This window comes from Stenella coeruleoalba, assembly GCF_951394435.1.
Source record: "Stenella coeruleoalba genome assembly, chromosome: 17".
Classification (NCBI taxonomy): Eukaryota; Metazoa; Chordata; class Mammalia; order Artiodactyla; family Delphinidae; genus Stenella; species Stenella coeruleoalba.
In genome coordinates this window covers 33,368,524-33,383,211 of record NC_137163.1, presented here as the reverse complement: position 1 = coordinate 33,383,211, position 14,688 = coordinate 33,368,524, and the positions used below count along the sequence as shown (strand labels likewise).

General features: G+C 45.7%; 1 long non-coding RNA gene across 3 annotated transcripts in view; it reads right to left on the bottom strand.

Annotated features, from left to right (window-relative positions):
* The window catches only part of LOC307176068, a 75,719-nt gene extending 61,274 nt beyond the window's left edge, over window positions 1-14,445 (bottom strand). For all 3 annotated transcript variants that reach the window (XR_013824592.1, XR_013824593.1, XR_013824594.1), the window contains exon 1: window positions 14,102-14,445. This is a non-coding gene — a long non-coding RNA (uncharacterized lncRNA). The remainder of the gene's footprint in view (window positions 1-14,101) is intronic.
* Between the last annotated feature and the right edge of the window lie 243 nt (window positions 14,446-14,688).

Sequence of the window (14,688 nt, the reverse complement as noted above, 5' to 3'; positions counted from 1 at the left end):
ATAAGGGGTAGGACCAAAATAAGGAGGAGCCCTCCATGTGAATCTCTCACAGATTTCCAGGAAATAAAATGATCGCCAGCATTTATTGACTAATTACTACGTACTGTGGACTGAATGGGGACAATTCGCAAACATTATTTCATCTAACCAACCCCCAATTCCTCCACCCCCTGCATAGCCCGATGAAGTAACTGCTGTTATGATCCCCATTTTACAGATAGGGAAATTGATGTCCAGAGAATCTCTCCAAAGTCTCTCCCAAGTCACATGGCTAGGGAGTGGCTGGGAGTCAGTCTGGTTCTGTGTTCTGACACAGCCCCAGCTTTTAACTTCCCACCCCTCTGCCCCATTAGGCAAGTTCTAACAGTGCAAGAAAAGAGAGTAGGAATACAAGTAGCAAGGAGGATGGAGTCTCCCCAAATTGGATTTCTAAATTAAAATGCAAGAAAGTTGCAATGCTTTAGCAAAAGAATAATCTAGGTTTTCTGAGGACTCTCCACAGATATGTGGTTTAAGGGGATAAGAACCATAAATACAGCAGTGGTGGGACTCTTGAGTAAGCAAACTCAGACCCTCTCTCCCTTCCATTTGGCTCCCCTTGGAGACGAGGGCTTCTCTGACTGATCCCTAGTCGTGCAATCACTTTGTTCCTGGTTCCAGCCTTGCCTCAGAATCCAGACAGGCCTACCTGCCCCTGCCTGTCCCTGGAGCCATGAACTCACCTGCAGCATCCACTCTGGGGGGAGATGTGGGAAGAAGCCCATTTCCACCCCAAGTGTCCTCTGAGTTCTTTTGTATAACTTCACCAGTAATGAAACTGATGCTTTAATTTGCCAGTTGTGGTTCCTCCTGTCTATGTGCCAAAGCCCAGAAATGGGAGAGGAAGGGGAGGGGGCAGTCGGGGAATAGGACCACCATCCCAATAAACCCTCCCCAGCACCCTATTAAATCCCTGGATTCTCAAGGCCTGAAGGAGCTGAGCTGAATGTGGGCTCTTAGATTTCTCTGGGCTCTAAAATTCTATGAAATTGATTCAAAGAAAAAACTAGACTCGAAAAAGGAATAAGAACAGGTCACTCACAAAAGGAAAAACAAAAAAAGATGCTTTGGGCTATTTAAAACTTAACCCCAAATATTTATATTTAGAACCTAGAGTCTTAAAATCCAACATTCTTTGAAAATATCATTCTTAGAACAAAATTCAGCCCAACTGAGTTGATAAAGGTCTCCAGGGATTGTCACAGATAAATCTTCAATAGCCTGGCTTTATAACTGTCTTTACCTTCCAACTCTGCTTTGTAACCCTAAACATACCCACTCTTGAAGCTGAATCCGGCCTCTGTACCCAGACACTGAATTAAATCTTGGAGATAGAGTTTTGGATGAAGTAGAGAAGAATAGCTTTATTGCTTTGCCAGGCAAAGGGGGCCACGGCAGGCTAATGTCCTCAAAACCGTGTGTCCCAACTTGGAAAGGGTAGTGAGAACTTTTATAGTAATGGTTCAAAGAGGGCATGATCAGCTCGGGGACATTTCTCTGATGGGTTGGTGGTGAGGTAAGTGGGAGTCGGCATCATCAACTTTCTGGTTTCAACCAGTCTGGGGTCTGCGTGCTTGTGGGCAGCACACCTTCAGTAACTGTTAACTTCTCCCACCTGGTAGGGGTTTCAGTCTCTGCAAAACAGCTCAGATATATTGTTGTGTGCATCCTTTGAAGGGGAACCAGGACCCTGTCCCAAGGCTGCACTATTGTTTCTCTCGACTGTTTGTTTCTCCCTTGTTGTCTCACACCCCACTTCCCCACTTCCCTAACGAACAGCTGCTTGAATCGGCCTATTGGAACTCAGGGAAGGTCATGAAGGCTGAATGAAACCTATTTCCTGTAATCAAAGAAATGGGGGGACACAGAAAGGCTTTTGTGCCCAGGAGCCCCACAGGGTGCTGCTCTGTATCACTCTTGGATCCTCTTCATCATGGAACTGCAACATCATTAATGTAAGCAGATAGGTTAGGGGGTCCCTGGAGAAAGAGAACCAAGAATGGCTTTCTTGACATGAGAGAACCCATTTTGGCCTAAGCCATTTTGTGATCTAAGCCTGGCCGCAATGCTTGCCCTTGAACAGGTCTCAGAAATTAATGATCTCAAAGGAACAAAAGAATGCAGGCACAGAAAAAAGGCAGTCAAACAGCGGTGCAGTGATAAAGCAGGGCCCTAGTTCCCCCTCAAGGGATACACATAACAATATATCTCTGAGTTCTGCAGGAACTAAGGCCTCTACCCAGGAGGGGGATGGAATGATGATGTTGACCCTCCTGACTTCAGTCAACTAAAGCTTGGACTCTGTGGACCTTTGCCCCAATTCTATGCTTAATTCTCCTCTGCTCAAGCCCCTTCATGACTGTGTCCCCTTAGCTTAAAACTTCCCCAAGTTTGCTGTTGAGGAGACTCTGCTTTGGGAAACATCCCCAGTGTGCTCCTTACTTGCCGCAAGTAATAAATCCTTCCTTCTCCTGATCTCTGGCTTGGTTGTCTATTGGCTCAACACCCACCAAGAGGTGAACCCAGTTTCGGGTAACATTAAGGCCTCCACCCCCTTTCTGATCATAATAACCTACCCTCTTCCCTAATCTATCCTTCCACTTCATCCATCCATGTGTCCTGCCATTCCTGTTTTTCCAGCCCTTTACAGAACACGGGCCTCTCGCCTGCCTTGGGTCCACTTCCCCTTTGTCCCACACCTGCCATTCCTCCCACACACAGTCACTATGGTCTAAGGGAGTGGCCACAGGGGACCTGCGACTCAGGCCTGGTCAATATACCTGTTCAACAAATATTTATATGGTGCATACCCTGAGCTAGGCCCTGTTCTAAGCACTTTATAAATGTTAATTCATGTAAGCCTCCTAACAATTCTATCAGATAAGTACTATTATTTTTCCCATTTTATAAATGAGAAAACTAGGACACAGAGGTTAAGTGACTTGGCGGAGGCACACAGCTAAAGAGCTTTGCTTTCCTCTGACCTATACATCGGTTCAGGGATGGACACGTGACCAAATAAGAGCCAACACAATGCAATTGCTGGAGTTTCTCAGAAAGAGACTTGTTCTTCTCCCCTGTGCTTGAAGTGGGGTGTTTGTGAGGAGCAATGCAGCCACCTTGTGACCAGAGGGAGAAGATTCTTTGAGAATGTCATAGAACTGAGGGCAAGAAAGAGAGAAACTGAGTCCCAGTGACAAAATGGGAGCCCCTGATCAAACAGTGCCTGAAGCCAGACTTCCTCCTGGCCTTTTCAGCTTGGTGAGCTAGCGAATTACCTTTCTGCTTACAAAAACTTTGCGTTTGGCTATTCTTCACTTGCTAGCCTCCTTCCTGGTCTTTCTGCATCCAGCTCTTCCCTTCCAACCCAGCCTGACCCACAGCCATCCCAGAAACGTTTTAAAAGTACAACTCAGGTCACATTACTCCCTGTTCAAAACCCTTTGACTCTGTTTGCCTTTGGCTTAAATTCCTTGACAGGAAGTGACAATTTACCCTTCCAGCATTTTCTCCAGGACTCTCTCAAACACTGGGTACAGGAACGTCTCACCATCCCCCAAAGTACCCTGATCCCTCTTATTTCTGGCTCAGGCTGTTTCTTCTGCAGTTCTTCTTCCCAATCCACCTGGCAAATCCAACCCATCCTCCAAGATCCAGCTGTCAATGCCACCTCCTTGTGTCTCCTAGCCACAAGTCCCAGCACGCACTCCACCCTCATTCCATACACCCACACTTCTCTGCTTTTGCAGCCCTTTGCTTATAAACTCCCTTTCGGTCCCTGACCCAGTCTGCCTGGATGTGCCCAGATGCCATCTCGAGGGAGGACCTCTGATCTGGCCCTGGTGCACCCCCTGCCCTACACTGCAGGTCTGGGGATGTCTGCTCCTTCGTGTTACAGCAATCTAATCCTCTGATGCTGTTCTTATTAAAGTGCGACACTTCCTGAGGGGGAAGGGGACCCCGTGGAGGGGGCTGGTCATTTCTGAGGTTCGAGCTGGTGGTGACTGCACTCTAGCCAGAATCGCTGGCGGCTCTCCGTGTGTCAGCCTGACCTGTGCAGCAGCTGCTCCACCCTTTCCCACCAGTCCACCCGCACAGCTGTCTGCCCTCCAGGGTTGTTCAGACTGGGGGATAAATGCTGTCTGTAACCCGATCCAGGGTTACAAATAACCCAAAGGTCTGACCCACTAAGAGCCCTCAGGGGATCTTCCAGGTGGGTAACGTTTCTCTGGCAGCTCACCCCACTTCCACCTAAGCTGCCTCGGGCCTTTTCTCTCTCAGTGGAGCCTCTCCTGACCCAGGCTTGGGGCTGGCAAGTGCACTGGCTCCCACCCCTCCTGGGGCTTCCCAGCCTTGGGTGCAACTGCTGAGGTCACAGCAGACACGCTCCTGCTAACAGACACTGTACGGATAGCGGTTCCTGCGCGCCCACTTGGCTAAGCGCCCCTCTCACTCCAGCCCCAGGCAGCCCGCCAGGGCTTCTCAGAGCCTGTCATCAAAGAGGGACATGATCATCTCTATTCCCCCAGCCTTCTTTCCTGCCAATGTCAGGACCAGGTGGAAAGTCTCCGCTAAAGTTTTTCTTTGGGAGGCTGCCATGGCAGGAGAGCAGCACTGTGGACACAGGGGCTTTCTCCTCCTGCCCAGGTCAAGAAACTGATCTTGGCTAAAGTGAAACTTCAAGCCTCTGCCATTTGGAACATGCTTCCGGGCAGCAGATGATACCTGCAGCTCTAAGAGGAGCGCAGCCAAGTGTCCCAGGCCATGGGGACTCTATGTGGGAGGTGGGGGAGTGGAAGAATGCACGAGTATAAAAGAGAAACCTATTTAAAAGCTGATCACTAAAGCCCAAGACTCCTTTGGGTGCCTAGATTCCAGACTTGTCCCCTCCGGTGTAATCCTAAAGAACTTTATGCTTTCTTTAACACCATCCCACCTCCCCCATCCATCCCCCGACCCTCCCACACACACAGCAGCAGCCAGGAAGAAGAGGCTGAATGAGGGTGGGGTCAGAACGGATCTCAGCGCAGAACCTAGAACAAGTGGAGCTTGTATTCTGGGCTCTTGTTCCTTTAGGTTCTCCTTGACTGATGTCCCCTTGGGGTCCCATCTGGACTCTTTTCTCAATCACTCAACAAATAATTGATCAGCATCTATTCGGTATTAGGTTCTGGTGTCACAAATGTTGTGGGAAAAAATCTCAGTCCTTAAAGTTACAAGAACTGTAACTTTATTTTTCTGAAGCATAAAACTATTGAATTACCTTAAACTCTATTTTGAGTCACCATTTTCCTAGCTGAGTTTGCAATGACTCGTGGGAAAGCAGCTCACCTTTTTACGTCTCAGGGCTTTGTGCGCTTTCTTGGGCTGTAGTGAAAGAAGAGTGGCTGCAAAACTGAAGAAGAGGTCTCCAGTCTCCAAGATGCACAAAGTAAACCAGGGATGCAGGCCCAGAGGAGACTCCAGCTTTCTGTTACCGAAGAGACAGCTGGCTCCTAGATCCAGGAATGGACAGGCCCGCAACTGAGGATTTTAAAAGTCTCCTGGATTTGTCTTTTCTTCTCCCTCCCAGAGCTCCTTAGTTTGGGTGCTCCTCACGTTTTGCCTGCACCATAACAATAGATTATAGTTATAGTAATGAACAACTATTTTTCTGACTCCAGAGCTGCTCCTCTTCTTCTGGGAAATTCTCCTTACCCGTCTCTGACCATGTATCTTTTTTTTTTTTTTCTGAGGGGGTCACGCCATGTGGGATCTTAGTTCCCCAACCAGGGATCAAACCCATGCTCTCTGCAGTGGAAGCTGGAGTCTTAACCACTGGACCGCCAGGGAAGTCCCTGACCATGTATCATGAAGGGAAACTGCCATTGCCTTGAGATATTGTTATCTTGGCTTCTTTTGATTGGACCAGGGATGAACACCTGACCCAAGCTTGGCCAGCAAGAGCCATTCCTTCCCTGGGTTACTTGATCTTGGGACAGAAGCAGTCATTCTCTGGTACTAGTGAGAGTGTGAGATCTGAGGCCCAGGACCTGAGAGCTGCCATGTGTCATGTAGAGTGAGTCAGCCTGAGAGACTGAAGGCAATACACAGAGAAGATCAGAGTTGGCCCCAAAGCTGGGGAGCCCTGGCAGTGATCTAGACCCAGGTTCTAGGTGTTCCTTAAGCCCAACAATACCTCTGCCTTTCCTGTGGTCGGTGAGATAATCCATTCCACTTTAGCCAAGTGAACTGGGTTTTTGCTAATTGCAACAAAAGGACCTGGTAAATATATCTCCTAATTGGTCTTCCTGTCTCTAGGCTTGCCAAACTCCAATCCATCCTCCAAATAGCTTCCAGATGGATCTTCCTGAATTGCTGATCCAGACACACCATTTTCTTGCCCAGAACTTTGCAATGACTTCCAACCATTGAAGAAGAAGATCCAAATTCTTTAGAAGGGCATTCCTATAGGCTCTGGCATCTGAGCCAACATTCCCAAACTCATCTCCCGCCTTTTCCATTTCTTCAACTTACATAAGCCTACTTCCTGGTGCCAGAACTGTGCCATCCAATCTCACAGCTCTAGGGTTTGCTCAGACTTTCCCTTCTGCACTGAAATGCCACTTCCTACTAAATGGACTCTCACTTGTCCTTCAGGATCCATCTCTGGTGTTGATGATGATGATGCCTTTCCCAATACTCAAACCCAAATCAGCTGTTTCCTTAGTTTCAATTTCAAAGTGCCTTATTTGTTCACCATTCAGCAAATATTTGTTGAGCAGCTCCTATGTGCCAGGCACTGTGCCAAGAGCTGATGAACTTGAACAACACAGTTTTTGCTCTCATGGAATTTAGAATTGAGGTGGGGGTGGGTGGGAGGCAGGTGGGAAGTATAGAGCTATTTGATAGGGTGCTTTTGGCCCCAAGTAACAGAATAATTCACTCAAAGTGGTTTAAGCAATAAGTGCTATAGCATAAGAAGTCAAGAGGTCGGCAGAATTAAGAGTTGATAAATTCAATAGCTCAGTTATGTCTAGGTTTGGGGATATAAGGTAGGATAAGGGAGCAACACTTTAGGACTCTCCACACCATGCTATCTCATTTAGCCACTAGAGAGAGTAAGCTAGAGCTATATACCCTAATTTGGAAAGGTCTCTAAGACACACTGCTATATGAAAAAACTGTCATAGAATAGCATTATAGTGTGATTCAATTTATCAATTGTAAAATGATATGTCTATGTGAATTAGTTTATAAATGCACTAAAAGCAACTCAAAGTCGCCTGGAAACCCAACTAACTGTTGAGGAGGGTTACTTCAGGGGAGATGTGAGAGGTGAAAGGGGTCTTGTACTTTTCACTTTGCATGCTGAAGTATTATTGAAAGTTTTATAATGAGAATGTAGCCAGGAGATACAAATTAAAGTAAAAATGAGATATCACTTTATATATCAAGATTGGTGAAACTGGAAAAAAGTGTAAAATCTATTGCTGGTGGGGATATGGGGAAAGGGTGTTCTCATTCAGGGCTGGCAGAAATGGGAAGAGCTATATGGCCTTTTTTGGAAAGTAGTCTGGTGGCATCTATTACAATAAAAACACATATACATTTTGACCCAGTAATCTCATTCTTTTCCTATAACTCTACTGAGATATAATTCACATGCCATGGTTTTTAGTATATCCAGAGTTGTGCGAGCATCACCACAACCAATTTTAGAACATTTTCATCACTCCAAAAAGAACCCCCGCCCGCCCTGCATTCACTAGCAATCACTCCAATTCCCTACAACCACTCTTCCCACCCGGCCCTAGCCAACCACCAACAATCTATTTTCTGTCTCCTTGGATTTGCCTATTTCGGACATTTCATGTAAATGGAATCGTACAACATGTGGTCCTTCGTGACTGGCTTCTTTCACTTAGCATGATGTTTTCAAGGTTCAACCATGTTGCAGTAATTTCATTCTTGGGAATCCATTCCATGGCAATAAAAGCATTTGTGCCTCAGGGCAGATGTACAAGAATGTTTATTGTAGAAATTTTCATAACCATTAAAAAAAGAAAAAAGAAGAGAAAGAAAAAAGAAAAACTCGAAATGCTGAGGACGCTCATGAACAGGAATGGAATACACACACCATGGAATATTATGCAATAGCAGAAGGATGCACGGGCGCCATGCCAGTTGCATCGGAGGGAATTGCTTAAGCGAGAAAAGGGAAGATACAGAAGAACGCATATTATATTCTAACCCAATTTTCAATATATAAGCTAATTTTAAAAATACTCTTGATTTAGGCCTTATGCCTGAATCTGAGAAGACCTGAACTGGGTTCAAAAATGGCAGAATGAAACCCTCGAATACTGTTAGTCCTACTCACAAGCTCCACTGAGCCTAAAAAGTATATGAGAACAGCCCAGACAAAGGGAACATCTGAAAGAGGGCGGTTCTCTGTGGTCACCTTCTTTTCTTCCTGCAGAGGGCTCCAGCCAGGTGAGGAGGATGCCTTCCTGGGCTTCTGCTTTCTACCCCCATACAGGCCTGCCAGTGTCTGCTTATGCCACACACACATCAGTCAGCGATCCTGCTCTTCCACAAGCCCTGTCTGCCAGGCTCACTGCCCAGGGCCTGGGAGCTGAAACCTGCTGGTCCACACTGAGGGAGATCCCCTTTCTGGTGCCTGAATCTCAGGTTTTGTGACTTCCTGCATCTGCAGGATCTCGGCCTTCACCATTTATATCCACTTAGGAGCTTTCAGTGGGCAGGCCTGGCTATGGCTTCACCCAGTATGTGTGTAGACGGAGAAAGATAATGACACACACCAGGTTGTAATCATGGGCTCTGGGAGCAAGTAGGTCGGGGGTAGAAACCTGGTGGTAAAGGGAAGACAAGAGAGGGAAGGGGGTGCTAATAATAAAAGGAAAAGAAAAACAAAGAGGAACCACATACGATCGCATTTATGCATCTGGAGAAAATTCTACATATTTTAAGACATATATAAAGAAATTAAAAAGACAAAGAGAATATATGTGCTACTTGGCTAATTTTAAAAGGATTAATACAGAAAATGCCAGCTACCTGACTGCAAGAAGGACTCACTTCTTCCTTCCCGTTTTCTGTATCTCACCCCTGGGAGGGGTTTTGTGTGGAGGACTGTGAGCCCACAGGCTGCCATTTGGCTCCCTGTGTGTTCCCTTAATGCAGCTTCCCAGAGCATATTAGCCGCTTTCCTATAAAATTCTACCATGAATAATTGAAATTAAGCATTTCCAGTCAAAATAAGGCAACACAATGATACAGTGCCCTCATTTTTCCTGTTTCTTATATCCTCTCTAGTCCACAAAAAGTGATCATTAACATTAAATTGACTTTCCCTGTCTTATTGCTGGATTTGCCAGGTTCCACTAAATTGATTGTTAAGTAAAAGCAGCAAATGAACTGCAGGGAAATCTCGAGTATATGTGTCTGAGGAAGAATTGTTAGCTCCTTTTTTTTTTTTTTTCCTCTCACTGCTGTGGCCTCTCCCGTTGCGGAGCACAGGCTCCAGACGCGCAGGCCCAGGGGCCATGGCTCACGGGCCCAGCCGCTCCGCAACATGTGGGATCTTCCCGGACCGGGGCACGAACCCATGTCCCCTGCATCGGCAGGCGGACTCTCAACCACTGCGCCACCAGGGAAGCCCCGAATTGTTAGCTCTTATTCCAAAACTTCTTGATTAATTGAGGTGAGAAATTCCAGGCTTGTATGAGTGGCTCAAAAACCATCAGAGTGGATGATAGCATCACGAACCCCAATCTTTCTAACTTTCTTCTCTGGCATTCTCACATGTTGACTTTCTATTCTAGATGGCTTACCTCATTGTGATAGGTGAAATGGTGCTCTCCCAAAACGTGTGTCCACTCAGAACCTATGAAGGTGACTTTATTTGGATAAAGGGTCTTTGCAGATACAATTAAGGATCTCTAGATAAGGTCATCCTGGATTAGGATAGGCCCTAAATCCAATGACAAGTGTCCTTAGAAGGGGAGGAGAAACACAGACAAGGGTGCTGTGACGATAGAGGCAGATATTAGAGTGAAGTGCCTACAAGCCAAAGAACTCCAAGCATTGCCAACAACCAGCAGAAGCTAAGAGAGAGGCATGCAATGGATTCTACCTTAGAGCCTCTAGAAGGAACCAACCCTGTGGACTTGATTTAAGACTTCTGGCCTCTGAACAGTGAGAAAATTAATTTCTGTTGTTTTAAGTCACTGTGTTTGTGGTAAGTTGTTACAGCAGCCCTAGAAAGCGAATACACTCAGGGTCTAAATATGGCTGCTGCATTGCAAACATCACATCCCACACCATTACATTCAATGCAGAAACAGAACAGGACAAGGCAGAATTTTATTTTTTATTAGTTGAACTTTACTCCCCTTACTTCTTATTAGCCAGGTCATGTGGTCACCACTGACTGCAAGAGAATTTGGGAAAGTGAATATTTGGCAAAAAGGAGTGACAGGACTTTGAAAATGTAGGGGAGTGTCGGGGAGGGGAGGGCATTTTTTGTTATCAACAATGGCTATTGTCATTTAATGACTGGGGACCAGAGATCCTAGAAGTCTTCTAACACGTGGTCTGTTGAGACATACTGGAGATCGATTATGACAATTACGAGTTATGCCTGCAGGCTCAAACCTGACTGTCCTGTTAACAAAGAACGGGAGGGAGTGGGGCAGGAGGGGCGGTGGATGGGTGGGCAACTGACAGTGACTGCTACAATGTGGGAATGGTGTACTGCGGTTCAGTAGCAGAATGTTCTACAAGATCATGGCATTGAAACTGATTGGGATGGGAGCAGGTACTCTTGGTTTTTGTGGTGTGTGGCCAGGTTCATTCATTCATTCATCTGTTCATTGGTTCAGTGAGCACAACTTGAATTGATTTACATAAAAAAAAGGTTCAGTTATTACTACACATGACCAGAAGTCCACAGCAAAATTTTCAGGGTCTCTAGTGACTCCAGTGCTGACATCAGGACTTGGTCTCTCTACATCTCTGTCCTTTGGCTCCGCTTCCTCTGTGTAATTTCATTTGAACAGGCTCCTCCCACTCGGAGGTGAAATGGCCATCAGCCGTTTCAGGCTCACATTCCAGTATCCCTGGGGAAGGCGGGCTTCTCTTCACAACCCTACACTGAGTCTATTGGGCCATCTGTGGCAAGTACTCATGCCTGCATCATCTCTGTGACTAGGGCATACATTATACAGCCTGTCAAGGTTTGGATTACATGGTGGCCCATGGAGCAGAGAGGAGGGGGTGTTGGTAGCAGGGAGGTGGATTCAGCCACGCAAACCACATGCACTCAGAGTGGGGAACGAGTGATTCCCCAAGGAAAACCAGGTGCTTTTTTAAAAAACTGAATGAACACAGAGCAAGCAAACATGACAAATGCCCACTACACTCCCAATCTGTAAACTGAATGCCATTGTGTACAAGCCTGAAATAGGTGTATATGGTTCAGTGCAAATTCATCATTACTCTTAGAGAGGGGAGGGCAATTTAGAGTGTAGGAAGGACCTTCTCATAGGGGTAAGGGGTCAATAACATCATCTAGGTATACAGGAATAATTAAGTCCCATGAAGGAGAAGCTGAGGATGCTCTAGGAAGTCATCCTGAATATTTACATTCAATTAGAACCTGTAATACTTAACAATCTGTCAATTTAAGGTGTAGTGTTGGACATTAATCAGACTGTCTGGTTTGATGTTTGGAGGGCATTCCAAACATCAGAAATATCAAAATGAGGTCCGAGGTCCCTTTCTATTTAATGCCTATCATTGGTCATACAAATTACACAGCTCATTTGTGAAGAATAGTATCAGGTATGAGCGTTTGGGACGATTTTTGAGGTGATACTTTTGGCTTCCGCTTAAATAAGGCTTCCACTTAAATATACATTAACCTTACCAGCTGAAGAGGAGGAAGAAAAAAGAAGTCCTTTAAAGTTGGTAGTAGTCACATGGACCTGTGGGCATGTCACCAAGCAACAGCTTTAACTAGTGCCGTCGTTCATGGTTTGAGAGGAAAAGACAATTGCTAAAATGATTTGATCCCATAGATGGAAATAGTCTTCTCCATATAGTTCTATATAGTATGTGAGCATCTCACACCAACACCCTAAACTTTGCCTTTTGTATATCTTCAATTTTTCACCGGAGTATAACGAACACCCCTGCATTCTGTTATGCCAGTTCCACGCACTGGCAAAGAAGAGCTCCAGTTCACAATGATATATGACTTGGATTCATTCTGGGCTTAGTTCCCCAGCGAACTTCTATCTTGCCCTTGAAGATGACCCTTCTATTACTCAGCCATAAAAAAGAATGGGGGGCTTCCCCGGTGGTGCAGTGGTTGGGAGTCCGCCTGCCAATGCGGGGGGCGCGGGTTCGTGCCCCGGTCCGGGAGGATCCCGCGTGCCGCGGAGCGGCTGGGCCCGTGAGCCATGGCCGCTGGGCCTGCTCGTCCGGAGCCTGTGCTCCGCGGCGGGAGGGGCCGCGGTGGTGAGAGGCCCGCGTACCGCAAAAAAAAAAAAAAAAAAAAGAAATAATGCCATTTGTAGCAACATGGATGGACCTAAACATTATCATGCTAAGTGAAGTCAGTCGGGCAGAGAGAGACAAATATCATATGATATCACTTATATGTGGAATCTTAAAAAATGATACAAATGAACTTTTCACAAAACAGACACGGCAGTGAGAGGCCCAAGTACCGCAAAAAAAAAAAAAAAAAAAGAATGAACTAAGCTGTACAATTGAATTATAACCACAAGTATAAAATAACTATTCAGGTGTCCACACTAGTAAAATAAATAATTACAAACACTTTTTATGAGTTGGGTTAAATAGGAATGTCCTATGCAGAACAATTCCAAATAATTGATGTAGACACATAGGCATCCATCGAGGAAGTAACCCTAACCCTCTTCTGAAGTGTGGGTTCCACACAGTGACTTCTTCCTAAATAAGACGTACAGTATGGACATGAGAAAAATAACTTCACAGCAGGGAAAACTGACAAACACGACCTCAGTCACGTGACCAAAGTTAACATAAACAGTGATAAGTTGCCTTGAGAGCCTGTTCCCTTGACATAAAATGATGAGAATGCACTTGACCTCTGCGACCTGCCTCCTCAAAACCCATAAACCCAGTCTAATCACAAGAAAAACGATAAGAAACGGTGGGATTTTTGAATTCCAATTTTCCCCATCAGTCCACCAAAAAACTATTAGAAATAATAAATGAATTCAGTAAAGTTACAAAATCAGTACACAGAAATCAATTGCTTTTCAAACACCAATCAGAAAATGAAAAAAAAAACCCAACCCTATTTACAAGTGCATCAAAAAGAACAAAATACCTAGGAATAAATTTAACCAAGGGTGTGAAAGGCTTGCACACTGAAAACTTAAAGACATTGACGAATAAATTGAAAGACACAAATAAATGGAACGATATCTCGTTCTCGTGGAATGGAAGAATATTGTTAAAATGTCCATTCTACTCAAAGCAATGTACACAGTGAATGCAATCCCTACCAAAATTCCAATGGTATTTTTCACAGAAATAGAGCAAATCATCCTAATATTTGTGTGGAACCACAAAGGATCCCAAAGAGCCAAAGCAACCCTGAGAAAGGAGAATAGGCTGGAGGCATCTTCCTCCCGACTTCACACTACATTATGAAGCTACAGTCACCAGAAAAGTGTGGAATTGGCACAAAAACAGGCTCACGGATCAGAGGAACAGAACAGAGAGCTCAGTATTCAACCCATATGGCTGGGGTCGGTTAATTTATGACGAAGGGGCCAAGAACACACCAAGGGGAAGGACAGTGCCCACAATAAACAGCGCTAGGAAAACTGGACGCCACACGCCACATAACGACACTGGACACCATCTACACTGCACAAAAAACTGACTAAAAACCCAGTTTTCCACATCAAGCCCTTCCTGGGTCGCATGAAGACGGACTTCCCTCAACAGTCAGTCGCACACGGGAAGCTTCTCCCCACTTTTCCTCACTTCTCCTCACCTTTTCCTCTCGGCTTCACCTGGGTCGTCAGGAAACTCAGCTCCTGTCAGTATGGACGCAGCCCCAAGTTGTCCTGAAGCCGAAACCCTGGTGAGTCCTAAGAAGACTGAGCTCCTGTCAGCAGAGATGCTGACCCGGGGCATCCGAAGGCGAAGCCCAGTCGGTGCCTGAGGAGACACAACTCCTCTCGGCTGCGCGGAGCCGTCCTCAGTGGAATGCGCATGCTCTGTGGGTCAGAGAGGCGGTCTCGGTCCCCCCTGTGGTCAGTGCAGGAAGTGCAGGCCGTACCTACCTCACAGGTCACTGGAGACAACGCCCCCTACTGGCAGAACTGCTGAATCTGTTAAACTGTGGAAATTCAAACCTAAATGGAGACAGCATCCTATAATTTCTCCCAAAATACTTAAGGAACAACTAATTGGAAACCGTATGGAATGAAATGAATGTTTATAACTTACACCAAATTCACCCATAATTATTCATAGACAAATCTTAAATGCAAAACTATTCAAAATTACAGAAGACATAGAGGAAAATTGACAGGAGGTTGGGTTTGGTTATGTACATCATGAGCTCTGAGTTCTAAC